Source organism: Erpetoichthys calabaricus, chromosome 11 (assembly GCF_900747795.2).
Source record: "Erpetoichthys calabaricus chromosome 11, fErpCal1.3, whole genome shotgun sequence".
NCBI lineage: Eukaryota > Metazoa > Chordata > Cladistia > Polypteriformes > Polypteridae > Erpetoichthys > Erpetoichthys calabaricus.
Window position 1 is genome coordinate 38389060 of NC_041404.2, and position 16837 is coordinate 38405896.

The following is a 16837-nucleotide window of genomic DNA, read 5'->3' on the forward strand; positions in this document are numbered from 1 at the left end:
GTGGCGCAGTGGTAGCACTGCTGCCTTGTAGTTAGGAGACCCGGGTACGCTTCCCGGGTCCTCCCTGTGTGGAGTTTGCATGTTCTCCCGTGTCTGCGTGGGTTTCCTCCCACAGTCCAAAGACATGCAGGTTAGGTGGATTGGCGATTCTAAATTGGCCCTGGTGTGTGGGTGTGTTTGTGTGTGTCCTGCGGTGGGTTGGCACCCTGCCCGGGACTGGTTCCTGCCCTGTGTTGGCTGGGATTGGCTCCAGCAGACCCCCGTGATCCTGTGTTCGGATTCAGTGGGTTGGAAAATGGATGGATAATATTTTTAAACATATTTACCATGTACTAACGTTATTTATGGTCAGGAAGATTTTTGGTTAAGTACTGTAAGTACCCGTGAGGACATACAGGCATTCTGGCCAGGATGGAGGAGGATTTCTTGCCTGGCCGGGAAGCCAAAATGGAAGGATAGCCAGATTGTGGACACTACTTGGCTATGACACCTTGATGGACTGATGACAGATGGAAACTGGGAGAAGTTCATCCCCCAAATTAATAGGTGGCAGTGTTCCTCACAAATGGGCCCATTTTGGACATCCACAGGGCCACATGGGAATTGGAAACTGGAAGCCCAGCCCTGTTGGGGTCCTTGGGTGACAATACAGGGTGCCACCCTTGGAGGCCTTCCTGGTTTCTGTATGCTTCCAACAAGCCACGGTGTGCTACCAAAAGTGCTTCCGTGTCCATCTTAAAAGGAGCCCCCTGTCATACCTCATTGTGTCAGAGGTAGTGGGCAACACTCACTGAAGGAGAGAAAGAGAGGGAGGGGAGAAGAGAAAGAGAGAGAGCATTTAAGTCTGAATATTGACTGTGTTTATTGTTATCATTAGAGTTGTGTGGATTAATAATCCAGTTATTGAACCAGGGTTTGTTGGGTCTTGTGTGACTGGGGTTTGTGGGCTTGGTGGCACCCGAACTGGTGACAGTAGTTTAATTGTATGTGTTGCTTTGTGAAATGTAATTATTTTTGTGCTGGTATTGAAAGATACTGCAATGCCATTTGTTTTTATTTGAACATCTCCATTTTGGTTTCTGTTTATTAGGTGATTTACAGGGTCATGACCCTGTGGTGATTGTGCCTCCATATCAATTCCGCAATGGCACAAATAGCATCTGGGTGAAACTTTCGTTATCTGACTTTTGTGTATACATTTAGAAACCTCTGTGAATGTTTTTTTTTTCTAGTTTTGACCCTGCTTTGTTTTCTTTTTCAAACAATGAGGGTAGCTTTCCTATCGGTTTAGTTGCCAAAGCTCTTGTCTTTCTAGCTTTGATACTTGCCTACCGATTCAGTTCTCTTGCTGGTTAACCCATTAAACCTGTCTGCTTGTTTTTTATGATGGCAGAGTAGATTTGATGTTAAGGAAGCCAAAATGGAAGGATGGCCAGTGGACTATGATGTTTGCTGATGACATTGTGATCTGTAGCGAGAGTAGGGAGTAGGTTGAGGAGACCCTGGAGAGGTGGAGATATGCTCTATTAAGGTGAAGAATGAAGGTCAGTAGGAATAACATGTGTGTAAATGAAAGGGAGGTCAGTGGAATGGTAAAGATGCAGGGAGTAGTGTTGGCAAAGGTGGAGGAGTTTAAATACTTGGGATCAACAGTACAGAGTAATGGGGATTGTGAAAGAGAGGTGAAAAAGAGTGCAGGCAGGGTGGAGTGGGTAGAGAAGAGTGTCAGGAGTAATTTGTGACAGACAGATATCAGCAAGAGTGAAAGGGAATGTCTAAAGGACGGTAGTGAGACCAGCTATGTTATATGGGTTGGAGACAGTGGCACTGACCAGAAAGCAAGAGACAGAGCTGGAGGTAGCAGAGTTAAAGATGCTAAGATTTGCACTGGGTGTGACGAGGATGGATAGGATTAGAAATGAGTACATTATAGGGTCAGCTCAAGTTGGACGGTTTGGAGACAAAGTCAGAGAGGTGAGATTATGTTGGTTTGGACATGTGCAGAGGAAAGATGCTGGGTATATTGGGAGAAGGATGTTAAGGATAGATCTACCAGGTAGGATGGAAAGATGAAGGCCTAAGAGAAAGTTTATGGATGTGGTGAGAGGGGACATGCAGGTGATGGGTGTAACAGAGCAAGATGACGAGGACAGAAAGATATGGAAAAAGATGATCTGTTGTGACAACCCCTAACAGGAGTAGCTGAAAGAAGGAGAAGAAGCTATTAGCTAAACAAACAAGCTTGATTGTCTGAATGGTCTCCTCTCATTTGTCAAATTTCTTATATTCTTAACCTACAGGAAACCAAGATATGAGAAGAAAATAGTTTTTAATACATTTCTTTTTTTTCCTCTTGTACTTTACTATAGTTTCAAATGTTGCATTTCCAGTGAGTCAGAAAAGTCAGTCAGAAGTTTCTTTTTTGTTGTTGACTTGTATTTGGAGCTATGCAATGCAAGAGTAATGTGTTTAGTTTGCATTTACTTTTCACAAAAAAACACAGCTTATCTTTAATTGCTTGTTGTGCTAAGTAGCAAATTGACAGCAATCTTCTAAAAGCCCAACCAGAAATTTCTGTAAATAAAATAAGGTGGGAAGATCACAAGTTGGAACGCTGATATTTTCACTCAGAAATGAGCACCAGGTTTGCTTAATTTGTTATGCCAAGTACCAAGGCAATGTGCTTCACCCCCTTTTCCTCCAAACAAGAATACGGCCATATGTTTTTAACACCTTATTCTATTGCACTTGTGTTTTTGACAGCGTTGACCATTGACCAACTTTCACTATATCTTGAGCAAAGACTTTTCTTCATCTAAGCTACTACTTTCTTGTTTACAAATGCAGACATTCGTTTTGTTTTTGTCCACACTACCCTGTGTAAAGGACAGCCGGGTCCCATGCCCGGCAGGGACGCCTCTGCTACATCTGTTCCGGGGGAGCAGCCATGGACTGTTCAATACCTCCCCCGGGACGCTTGGTGGCAGCCTCCCTGGCAGCCAATGATTCCCCAGCCCGGCGCATGGCTCCATGGGAGATGGAGTCCTTCACAGCCTGGTTGGGGGCTCGGATGGCCGCCAGGGGGAGCTGTGTGGAGTCAGCAGCCTGGCTGGTCATACCTTCAGCCCCACCCGGAAGGGCAATTAGGACCAGGTGTCCAAGCACCTGGACCGCTTCCGGGTGGGATATAAAAAGGGCCAGCCACCACCACTTAGAGAGCCAGAGTCGGGAGGAAGAGGACTAAGCCTGAGGAGGAGTGGTGGTGCTGAGGTGGAGAGAAGTGTGGTTAATCGTGAGTTGTTGTATTTGAAGTGCTTTTGGGACTGTGTTGGGCCTGTGGGACACGGGGAAGGCGTGCCCCACGGCTGAAGAGAAATAAAAAAGCCTTTTATTAAAGTACGTGCCTCTGCCTGAGTCTGTGCCGGGTCGGGCGCTATATAGCGCCTTTTACACCTGGCATTTTTAACTCCCAAAAAGTGAGACTTTTGAAAACACTCTCCAGAGTCATACACATTTGAAGACACAGTCTCAGCGTTGGAATGCGAATTCACTTGTTGAATGCGATTTCAAAACTCAGACTCTAATAGCGTTTTCCCTGGTTAGACCCTGCTCACTACAATATCTCATTCCCTGGTTGGTCACCTGTAATGGAAAAAAACCATATTCTACCATAAAAGAAAAGCAAATTAAAATATAGTAGTGTGGGCATAGCCTTGATTGCATAGCTCTAGTGACTGCAAGAATACTATTACATGATTGGATAAAATTTTTCCAAAACATAAAACGTTTTTTTGCATAATTGCTGCTGCTGTAATAAATGGCGTAATCACCAGTGAACATTTTTATTCTAAATTGGCCACATGCTTGAAATATGATGTGTTGCTGATAAAATGTAAATCCCGGTATTAATCAAATCTATAAGGTGGCAGTTGAACTGAATCACAAGCTAACAAAAATAATTTCAACCTATTTGTTCTCAGATTAATAAGAGAGCATGAACCAAGCTACTTAACAGACAGCACTAATGAAAAGGCAGGAACCTCAAACTAAACGTATGCACAAAACCACACACGGCTCTCATAGAGAGATGTTTAGAATAGCCAATCAACCTAACACAAAATTAATATTTTTTATTTAACAAAATGCTAATTTGAATGAATAAAACTTCTGGGAAATTAATCTAATTTGGTTTGTATATCTAATGTATGCTTTCTACTGACTATGCCAGGGGTGCAATTAATACATATAAGCTCTTCAATTTTAAATTGGCCCAGATTGGGTGAATATATCCTGGGAAAGACCATTGCCTCATCTAGAAGTTGTTGTTGCCCAGTGCCAGCAATACCAGATGCAATTTCTCTATGTAACTCAACAATAACCGCCCCTCTTATGTGGATAAAAGCCCAAACTAATGCAGGATAAGGAGTATCACCACCCATGCTCTTTCACCACACATCCAGCAAACAATGGAGAGAACCTTGGTGCCTCTGTGAGAGATATAATGGCACATGGGATGCTGGCATGGGTTCATCTTGCCTCATTGGGTTACTAGTTAAAAATTATCTTCATGCTGGACAGTAAAGGTCGAGTTTCTGGGAGTGAAAGCAAATAATTTTTTCAGGGCCATTTAAAAGATGACATTAAATCAGCCAATTGGTCGTAGTAACCAGGATTGTGTACACAGGGTAACTACTCAATCTGAGTTTATGAAGGAGCAACCAACATCTCTCATCTCTCAAAATAAGACACATTTTGATGCAATTATGATGCATATTTCTGTAGATGGAGATGGATGTCCTTTGCTTTAGCTGCAAACTCTCATATGTGTCTTAACTATTGGTCTCACTAAACTGTACGTACAGGTGCAATTTTTTCACTCAATGTTGATTTTGGTCCTGTGGCTGCTGGTAGCTTTCCTAACCCACTGCAATGTTCAGAAGACTATATAGTATAAAGAGAGATGTGACACAAAATATATGATTGTGATGAGCGGAGAGGTATCTGTGTGTCTTGTTTGTAAAGAAGATGTGGTGATAAGTTGTTTATTGATACATTCTGGCCCTTGTTTGTTATATAAAGTTATTTTTGGCTGACATTAAAACTCAAATAAAACCCCAGCTCTGAGAAGTTGGAAACTGGCTGCATGGGGTTCCATAACTTGTTAGAAGTCTATAGTCTTGTTGACAATAGGAATTCACCTGATAAAATTACTCACCAAAGAAGACTGTTCATATGTTTTAATGCACAGAATCAAGAAAAAGCTACATATTTGCCAATCCTATCCGTTTCCTGGCTGGGCACAGTCTGTTTTGTTGAGTCAAATTTTGCTGTAAATCCCACTCCTGGCTGTACCCTTCCCTATGTTTATTTAAATTTCATCTTATCAACAATACCTTTCCTGAAACACAAAGGCTTTGGTTTCCTGCTTTATGAGTCCCTGGAACAATGCTACCACCCAATGCCTTCATTTATGGTCAGGACACTGAACAGACTTTCATTCTTATTTAAAGCAATAAGTCATCTAAAAATTACTTTATATGTTACTTACCTCATGCAGTTTGTAATGAAGGCCAAGAAAAATCTCATGATGTTATGGAAAATGAAGATAAAATATGTATGACATACATATTATAAAATATAATATGATATAAATATTATACAATATTATGATATAATACAAACCACCTAATTTGTTGGTCAAGAGTCCTGTCTTCTATTGAAAAAGTGTCATTCATGAGGCTTTAATTTCTTGTTTATGCTGTGCGCTGATTATTTTGGAAGAAACTATCCTCTTTAATAAAATCCCTGTGTGCGTCCAGGTGTCCGTGAGTGTGTGTCGTCTGGTGAACTGCGCATGCATGGGGCACGGTGCGATGCGCGATATTACTGTCAGAGAAAGTTAGAGGCGTTTTACGGAAATACAAAGTATTACTGTGAGAGGAAATTAAAGGTACACAATACAGTGACGCATATTACAGCCACATACAAGCCAGTATTACTGTCAGAGAAAATTAAAGGCATATTACCGACGCGCACGCCTGTATTACCGCTAGAGAAAATTAAAGGTATATTATGAACGTACAAGCCAGCAGACGTACAAGACAGTATTATTGTCACATAAAATTAAAGACACACAATACACGGCGGCAGCCCATGAAGAACGGTCAGCTCAGCAAGTAAACATCAACAAAAGAAAGGCTGAAAGAAAGAAAAATACAAGCAACAAAAAGAATGAGGTCAAGGTCCCTTGGCATTTAATATAGACTGTTCCTACTAATGTTTATGCACTACTGTTCTAGCACCCGTTATTGTAACGGGCTTAATGACTAGTTTAGCAATATTTTAGCAAAACATTATGTGTTTTGCACATGTGCATACAACTGGATAACTGACATGTGGATTATGTGACATAAGTAACACAAGATTTTTTTGTCCTGGATATTTTTTGCTCTGAGGCTAAGGATCTGTGCTGGTATCCCAAAGTTTGCCCGGTTCGAATCCCCGTCACTGCCAAAAAGAGATCCTACTCTGCTGGGCCCTTGAGCAAGGCCCTTAACCTGTAATTGCTCCAGGAGCACTGTACAATGGATGACCCTGCGCTCTGACCCCAAATGGTATGCGAAAACTAACAAATTCCTAATACAAGAAGACGAAATAAAGAACAAAAAAAAAATCATGTGATTTTGTTCAGTATTTGTCTCTATTGACTTGTACTATATCAAAAACTTGTTTCTTTCTATTTCTGCATGAAAACACGAGACTAACATTTTTTCTCTGGGCACTATTACAAAGTACGTCGGGTAAGTAACATAAAAATAAGTTTCTGATGAAGTATTCCTTTTATGGAAAATGGCTTTTGCACGTGTGGATAAACAGATTTTCTTTTTCACTTCAGAAAGAGGGCGCATGGTGGTGCAGTGGTAGCACTGCTGCCTCGCAGTTAGGAGTGGAGTTTGCATGTTCTCCCCGTGTCTGCGTGGGTTTCCCTCCGGTTTCCTCTCACAGTTCAAAGACATGCAGGTTAGGTACGTTGGTGATTCTAAATTGTTCTTAGTGTGTGCTTGGTGTTTGTGTGTGTGTGTGCGCCCTGTGGTGGGCTGGCGCCCTGCCCGGGGTTTGTTTCCTGCCTTGTGCTCTGTGTTGTCTGGGATTGGCTTCAGCAGACCCCTGTGACCCTGTAGTTAGGATATAGCAGGTTGAATAATGGATGGATGGACTTCAGAAAGATTTCTTTTACCAGATGACACACAATTTACTAGTGAAGCAACCTCTTCCCAGAATTTCCTCTAATTAATACTTGACACTTGCTGACTGATGCTGCTAATGAGGCCATGCTATTTACTCTTCCCTCCAGTACATAAAGCACTTTCACATCTGTTTCAAGGATTTTTTTTCAGTTATTCCCTCTATAGCTGTTACTCAATTAGACAAATTATGCTGTATGTTAGGGGTGTGCAACTCCGACCCTGGAGGGCCACATTGGCTGAAGGATTTCCTTTCTGCCACTTTCTTAATAAGTAACCAATTTCTGCTGTGAACTGACTTCTCTTCCAATCATTTTAATTGCCTTTGCTTAATTTACTCATTTAATTTGCCATTAACTTCTTCTTCTTTCGGCTGCTCCCATTACGGGTTGCCACAGTGGTTCATCTTCTTCCATATCTGTCTGTCCTCTGCATCTTGTTCTGTTACACCCATCACCTGCGTGTCCACTCTCACCACATCCATAAACCTTCTCTTAGGCCTTCCTCTTTTCCTCTTACCTGGCAACTCTATCCTTAACATCCTTATAGATAGATAGATAGATAGATAGATAGATAGATAGATAGATAGATAGATAGATAGATAGATAGATAGATAGATAGATAGATAGATAGATAGATAGATAGATAGATAGATAGATAGATAGATAGATAGATAGATAGATAGATAGATAGATAGATAGATAGATAGATAGATAGATAGATAGATAGATAGATAGATAGATAGATAGATAGATAGATAGAAAATGCAGGTATAACAGACAGTAACTTTGTATAATGTTATCGTTTACCCCCCCCGGGTGGAACTGAAGAATCGCATAGTTTGGGGGAGGAACGATCTCCTCAGTCTGTCAGTGGAGCAGGACACTGACAGCAGTCTGTCGCTGAAGCTGCTCCTCTGTCTGGAGATGATACTGTTTAGTGGATGCAGTGGATTCTCCATGATTGACAGTAGCCTGCTCAGCGCCTGTCACTCTGCCACGGATGTCAAACTGTCTAGCTCCGTGCCTACAATAGAGCCTGCCTTCCTCACCAGTTTGTCCAGGCGTGAGTCGTCAACTCATCTTTAGGCTGCCTCCCCAGCACACCACCGTGTAGAAGAGGGCGCTTGCCAAAACTGTCTGATAGAACATCTGCAGAATCTTATTGCAGATGTTGAAGGACGCCAGCCTTCTAAGGAAGTATAGTCGGCTCTGTCCTTTCTTACACAGAGCATCAGTATTGGCAGTTCAGTCTAATTTATCATCCAGCTGCACTCCCAGGTATTTATAGGTCTGCACCCTCTGCACACAGTCACCTCTGATGATCACGGGGTCCAGGAGGGGCCTGGTCCTCCTAAAATCCACGACCTTCTCCCAATATACCCAGCATCTCTCCTCTGCACATGTCCAAACCGACACAATCTCACCTCTCTGACTTTGTCTCCCAACCGTCTAACTTGAGCTGACCCTCTAATGTCCTCGTTTCTAATCCTGTCCATCCTTGTCACACCCAGTGCAAATCTTAGCATCTTTAACTCTGCCACCTCCAGCTCTGTCTCCTGCTTTCTGGTCAGTGCCACCGTCTCCATCCCATATAACACAGCTGGTCTCACTACAGTCCTGTAGACCTTTAACAACCTTCTAAAATGCTTCTTTTTTCTTTAAATGGCAGCCAAATAAAAATGAGATGTGAAGTAAGCCAACAGATGACCTACTAAGTTGGGGGCCTCAAACTCCAACCATTTTCATAATTAGAAGGTGATACCTGTTGTTTATTTAACTTGTTATATAATTCCATGGCTTTCTGGTGCTCTTATTATGCCACAGCAGAAATCACCATCAAAATGTTTTGTGGCCTTGAGCAGATCAACATTATTGAGACCTTCACCTTTTTTTACTTTCACAAATCATATTATGGACACAGGTTAGCTTGTCATGTACTGACTCGTTTTGTATTTCATTATTGTTTGGCTTGTAATTAAGGAATTAAAAAAACAACTGAGGGGTCAAAATCTGAAATAGCAAGTCAGGTAAAATGAAGTGAAAAGTAATTCATTATCCCAGAATAATGTGAACAAATATTTGCTTTCTTATTTTCAAGTTTTGTTTTTGTTTGCATGTCTTGCACACACAATACTTGCCTGTTTGTGCTCCCATCAGGTTTAAACAATCGTACTTCTGTGTCATACTACTACATTATTCATGATACTGCAAGATAGGCATGTTCTGCAGCAGGGGTTCCCAAACCCCCCTAAAATTTTTTGGCTTCTGGTCAACTTAAATGCAAACACAAATATGATCAAATGTATGTGATATCTCAAGGCCAGGGGTTCTCAACCTTTAAACTTGGCATACCCCTTCCAAGAATTCAAATGTTGGTTTTAAATGGTTAAGTACTGAATTTTAGGGATATTAACAAGAGATTACAGGTATTTTTTTATATTTTTATTTTTTTTATGTATGCAAAATACTTTTTCATTATTTTATTAAGTAAGAACAGTGGTGTGGCTTGACCTGGACTGAAAAACAAAAAAAGGCTAAATGTTCATATTGTTAACTTACAAAAAATATACAGTGACATAAAAATTGAGATGAAAATAAGTAAAAAAAATGACACACAAGTTATATATGAAAAAGTAACTTAAAGTTAATGTGAAGAATAAGCCTGTTTCATATGTTCAGCCTGTTCCTGTGTTTATTTTTTAAACAACGACAATGCTTACCAAACATTGTTGATTAATATTTATGATCACTAAAAGGAAATGTTAGATATGTTTATTTCATGATTAATAATTGTTAACATTTGTCCATCCATCCATCCATTATCCAACCCGCTATATACTAACTACAGGGTCACAAGGGTCTGCCGGAGCCAATCCCAGCCAACACAAGGTGCAAGGCAGGAAACAAACCCCGGGCAGGGTGCCAACCCACTGCAGGTTAACATTTGTCATTCTCCTAAATGTGCATTCCTCTGAAATAGTCTGAGAATTTCTAAAACTTTTCTAAAAGTGATAGTACACAAACATTTTTTTATCAAAACTAAAAAGTCTAAATTAGCGTAAGATGCCCTAATTTAGGGTGTTCAAAAGTAGAAGTACAAAATAAACAAGAACAGTTGCATCAGATATTTGAAATATTAAAATGTGTGCCTCAACTTAAATGTTTAAAGTCTTAAATATTTTCGATTGTAATAGAAATTTGTCATAGAGGACTAGATTTCCAGTAAAAGATCAGAAATCAAAAATAACATCATATTCATAATTACTGACCTTGAAATAGGCTAAAATGGTGCATTACATGTTTATTTTTGAAGTTTCCATTGTTAACCTTCTGGGAGTTGCACTATTGGACCATATGAAAGCAAAGGGAGGCTTTGAATTGATATGAGTGGAATAGAGTGTTGCAGAAGGAGCACTCTGAAATAGAACAGTGGAATTGAAACACTGTCAAGCATGGAAACATGGACTTGGCCATTGTGTAACCAGTGATCGTTGTGAGCTCCGCTTTTCCCCTATTTATTTATTTAGTTCCATTGAATAATACGTGACAGCTAGTCGGTTACCTGCACAAGTTGAGAATCGCAGCACTAGACAAAGCTATATTAACCTAGGCATCTAACTTTTATGCAACAATCTAAGAACATTTTCAGTAATTTTTATTTAAAAAATTGATGAGACAATTTAATGACAATATTTAAAATTTGAACTTTTATTTTAAGTGTGTCAAACTTGCCAGGACTGCGGTGGCCTCCAAAGCTAAGCTTGGCAGTCCCCCAATTGGCCAAGGCTCCCAGTTTGAAAATCATTGTTCCAAGGTTAAAGTATGCCTTCTCCAGACAAATTGACTTTCTAAGCCATATCACTTGCAGGCCTCCTTTACCTGGTGCATATTATTCACCAACAGCAATAATCCAGAATACTTAAGATAATTCCCTGGAATTTCAGGATTTTGACACACTATAAGACTACTGGCCCCTTAAAATCAGGATCAAATGCAGAATGCTGCACAAGCCGCAAACCAAGAAGAGAGGCTGAATCGCTGTCAGGTACATTAATACTGCAGGGCTTGTTCAGTCATCAAAGTCAATTAACAATGCTGGACAAAAAAAAAAAGGACAACAAACACAAAGCTCCAGTCAAAGTAATATCCTATGTTTCTGTAGCTCCTTTAAGCCTACACAATGATACTAACCTGAAATCATAATGGGAGAAGGTCATCGCCTACAAATTAGATCAAGAGGGAAGCATGATGATATCCAGCTGCTCAGTACTCACAAAAAGCTATTTCTATTATGCTTTACTTCATACTAATAGTTGCAGCAGTGGAAAGCAATATTAGATCAAGCATTGGGAACTATGCCACAATATAGCTCTCAAATGTATCCCAAGTAATACAGAGTAAAAAAAGATAATAAAAATAAGATGATAACTTTTACCTATGTCTTCTTCAAAAAAATATTAAAATACCAAAAGAAAGAAAGAAAGAAAGAAAGAGAAAGAAAGAAAGAAAGAAAGAAAACAATATTTTAACAGGTTGAATTGCTAGCCTAAATCTCAACCAATTATAATGTGACTGTCATTTTAAATATGCACTTTCCAGATTTCTGCTCATGCAAAGTAAAATCACTTTGCAATTCACTGTGAAAAGCACAATTTAAAATAACAATGGACTGAATATGTGGGAGCATTTAGTAAGTAATGTTGACAGAAAATAATCATATCCATCTAATGATTTTATCATTTTCTTGAAAGGAAAAGTTTGCATAGGCAGGAAAAAGTTAAATGGTGTTTGCATTCCACAGAAAAAGAAATAGAGCTCATCTGAGAGATATTACAATATTAAGAAGAATAAGGATGTGTCTGTTGTGAACAAATTCATCTCGCCAGGTCAAGTAGGTTATCTGCCATTGAAAAGCCGTTGACGGATATATCCTGGTTTGACAGGGAGGCAGAGTATGTGGATGTATGGCTGCGGGCAGGCGGCGTCACACAGGACTTCAATATCAATACAAATATTAGTTTAACCCAAACATATTCTGCAGATGGAGACTTGCTTCTGACAGCTGCAAGACTAATAAATCACAATACTCTAAAAGGAGGACATCATAAAGAATGCTGGAATTATTTAATCTGTATATAGCATAATTAACAGCATGCAAAAGTTAAACATAGTATTTATTCACACTAGATGTATCCAGAAACCATCAGATTTCAAATAAATCAAGTAAAACTGTCATTTCTTCCATGATTTTTATTTTATTAAACATTTAACATCTCCCATATGGAAGAGTAGCCATAAAGCTCTATATTGCATATATTGCTTTGTGCATGGAGGCTGATTTAAGAGTCTTAAAGTAATTTGGGAATAAGACATATATATCTCTGAAGCAGCACACAATGAAAATGGAGAAGTCTGATACAGTTCAATGACTCTTTCCCTCTGTATCTTTGACCATTTGTTGAGCTAACATTTGAATATTCACACACATGCAGGCAAGTTCGATGTTGTCCAAAGATTCTGTTTTACATAGCATTAAAGATACCATTTGTTTCACGTACTACATCTATGCAACATACAGTACACTTTTAAAATGAGAAAAAAATAAGAAAAAAAATTTAAGGAAGTAAGAATAAGAATTTTTTTCATTGTAAAGGGTTCTACATCTTTGAAATAAAAACAGGTAGAAGAACTAAATCTTACTTTTGCTATCACCTAACTCTCCAGTTAGGGATGTTGAAATTTCTGTCTGTTCTTATTGGCAGAGAATACAAAGCTTGTCCCTCATTGGTTGGGGATTGGATTGAGGTGTAATGGACAAATGGGCTCTTTTTCATTTTCATTCATTCACTCAATCAAAACACATGTTTCTCCAAAACAGGGTGACAGTAGCTGGAGCACATATTATGTTGCAGGCAGGGTCCAACCCTGGGTGGACTGTTAACTCATTGCTGGTCATATTTATACACACATCCATAGTCACTTTGCACAGTCAATTCACTCATGCCAGTCTAGATGCCAATCAGGAATACCTGTACATCTTTGGTATGTAGGAGAAAAGCCTGAATACACTGAGAAAATCCATGTGGCAATGTGTAAGAAAAGAAAAAAAAGAAAAAAAACTGACTGAGTCTAGAAATTGAACATGAATCTCTAGACTTATAAACTAGCACCACTAACAAGTTTATGTCATCTTAGTTCATAAAGGCCATCAAGCCCTTTTCATCCTTACTTAATAGTTAAAAAATCTTATAAGAAGTGTAAAACATTTTGTGGAGTTTAGGGACACAATATTTTTCTACATTCTTAAATGGACTGTACAGTTAACAAAATAAGAAACATTTATAATAGTGTGAACATTTTCACTAGTCTTATAAGACCTTGGCGGCCATTTACAGTAATGCGAAAAGTAAATACACCACGTGGAAATTGTTAACTTTTCCAACATATTTGAAAAGTCCAACAATAGATATTCATGTAAACAGTGCCCACAGATAATGGTGATGTACTTGAATAAAAACATAAGGAAAATTTGCCGTTTCAATCTTTTATTCAACAAACATATACAGTGCATCCGGAAAGTATTCACAGCGCATCACTTTTTCCACATTTTGTTTTGTTACAGCCTTATTCCAAAATGGATTAAATTCATTTTTTTCCTCAGAATTCTACACACAACACCCCATAATGACAATGTGAAAAAAGTTTATTTGAGGTTTTTGCAAATTTATTAAAAATAAAAAAACTGAGAAATCACACGTACATAAGTATTCACAGCCTTTGCTCAATACTTTGTCGATGCACCTTTGGCAGCAATTACAGCCTCGAGTCTTTTTGAATATGATGCCACAAGCTTGGCACACCTATCCTTGGCCAGTTTTGCCCGTTCCTCTTTGCAGCACCTCTCAAGCTCCATCAGGTTGGATGGGAAGCGTCGGTGCACAGCCATTTTAAGATCTCTCCATAGATGTTCAATCGGATTCAAGTCTGGGCTCTGGCTGGGCCACTCAAGGACATTCAGAGTTGCCCCGAAGCCACTCCTTTGATATCTTGGCTGTGTGCTTAGTGTCGTTGTCCTGCTGAAAGATGAACCGTCGCCCCAGTCTGAGGTCAAGAGTGCTCTGGAGCAGGTTTTCATCCAGGATGTCTCTGTACATTGCTTCAGTCATCTTTCCCTTTATCCTGACTAGTCTCACAGTTCCTGCTACTGAAAAACATCCCCACAGCATGATGCTGCCACCACCATGCTTCACCGTAGGGATGGCATTGGCCTGGTGATGAGTGGTGCCTGGTTTCCTCCAAACGTGACGCCTGGCATTCACACCAAAGAGTTCAATCTTTGTCTCATCAGACCAGAGAATTTTCTTTCTCATGGTCTGAAAGTCCTTCAGGTGCCTTTTGGCAAAATCTAGGCAGGTGGGCTGCCATGTGCCTTTTACTAAGGAGTGGCTTCTGTCTGGCCACTCTACCATACAGGCCTGATTGGTGGATTGCTGCAGAGATGGTTGGCGCTTCTGGAAGGTTCTCCTCTCTCCACAGAGGACCTCTGGAGCTCTGACAGAGTGACCATTGGGTTCTTGGTCACCTCCCTGATTAAAGCCATTCTCCCCCGATCGCTCAGTTTAGATGGCCGGCCAGCTCTGTGAAGAGTCCTGGTGGTTTCGAACTTCTTCCACTTACGGATGATGGAGGCCACTGTGCTCATTGGGACCTTCAAAGCAGCAGAAATTTTTCTGTAACCTTCCCCAGATTTGTGCCTCGAGACAATCCTGTCTTGGAGGTCTACAGACAATTCCTTTGACTTCATGCTTGGTTTGTGCTCTGACATGAACTGTCAACTGTGGGACCTTATATAGACAGTTGTGTGCCTTTCCAAATCATGTCCACTCAACTGAATTTACCACAGGTGGACTCCAATGAAGCTGCAGAAACATCTCAAGGATGATCAGGGGAAACAGGATGCACCTGAGCTCAATTTTGAGCTCCATGACAAAGGCTGTGAATACTTATGTACATGTGCTTTTTCAATTTTTTTATTTTTAATAAATTTGCAAAAATCTCAAGTACACTTTTTTTACGTTGTCATTATGGGGTGTTGTGTGTAGAATTCTGATGAAAAAAATGAATTTAATCCATTTTGGAATAAGGCTGTAACATAACAAAATGTGGAAAAAGTGATGCGCTGTGAATACTTTCCGGATGCACTGTATCAATAGATGTATATTTGTATCTATAACAATAGATGTAAGGGTCTGCTGGAGAAAAAGTAAGCATGGCCTTGTTCTCAGAAGCTGGTATTGACCCCATCAGCAGAAATGACTTCTTCTAGGCAGTTTGCATAGCTGAGAAAATTCCCTCAGTTACAAGATATTTGTGGGTTTTCTTGCATGTTCTAACTGTTTCAAATCCATCCATCATTTTCCAACCCGCTGAATCCGAACACAGGGTCACAGGGGTCTGCTGGAGCCAATCACAGCCAACACAGGGCACAAGGCAGGAACCAATCCTGGGCAGGGTGCCAACCCACCGCAGGACACACACAAACACACTCACACACCAAGCACATACTAGGGCCAATTTAGAATCGCCAATCCACCTAACCTGCATGTTTTTGGACTGTGGGAGGAAACCGGAGCGCCCGGAAGAAACCCACGCAGACACGGGGAGAACATGCAAACTCCACGCAGGGAGGACCCGGGAAGCGAACCCAGGTCCCCAGGTCCTGTTTCAAATCCCTCCACATAATTTCAATAAATTTGCAAACTATTCTGAAAACATGATTTCAGTTTGTCCTTTTGGTAGATCGATGGGCAAAAATGGCAAATTTATCCATTTAAAGTTAAATCTTCAACACAATAAAGTGTGCAGAAAGTAACCACTTTATATAATTAAATAACATATAATATTTTTTATTTATTATTATTATTGGAAGTTATGTGCTGTGCCCCATGCTGTACTCCTTGTTCACCTATGACTATGTGGCTAAACACAGCTTCAGCTCTTATCATTAAATCTGTTGATGACACCAAAACCATAGGCCTGATCACCATCAATGACAAGACGACTTACAGAGAACAGGTTTACTTGCTGACTCAATAGTGCCAAGACAGTAGTATCAACCTTAATGTCAGTAACAAAAAAGAGCTATTCATAGACCTCAGGAAGTAGAATGCGGATTCCGACTACAATTTATATCAGAGGGAATGTTGTTGAGAGGGTGAGCAGCTTAAATTTCTCAGAATGACTATCACCGATGATCTGAACTAGGCACATCACATTTTGGCTATTGTCAAGAATGCTCATCAGTGCCACCAATTTCTCAAATGTCTGCGGGCAGTGGTCTTTTCTCCATATATTCTTACAAACGTCTAAAGGTGCACAGCTGAATCTATCCTTATTGGCTGCATCAGATCTTGGTACAACGCCAGTTCAGCTTAAGATCGCAAAGCCCTGCAGAGGGTCATGATGACGGTACAGAACATTACCAGCACCACAATACTCACTGTCTTAGAAAGGCAAGCAGTATTATTATTAAAGACTTCAGCCTGGAGATTCATGGACAGTTTCTATCCACTTACATAAGGTTACTGAATC

General features: G+C 40.1%; 1 protein-coding gene across 1 annotated transcript in view; it reads right to left on the minus strand.

Moving 5' to 3' along the window:
- The window catches only part of slit3 (slit homolog 3 (Drosophila)), a 566711-nt gene that overhangs the window by 203987 nt on the left and 345887 nt on the right, over window positions 1-16837 (minus strand). The gene's annotated exons all lie outside the window — the stretch shown is intronic.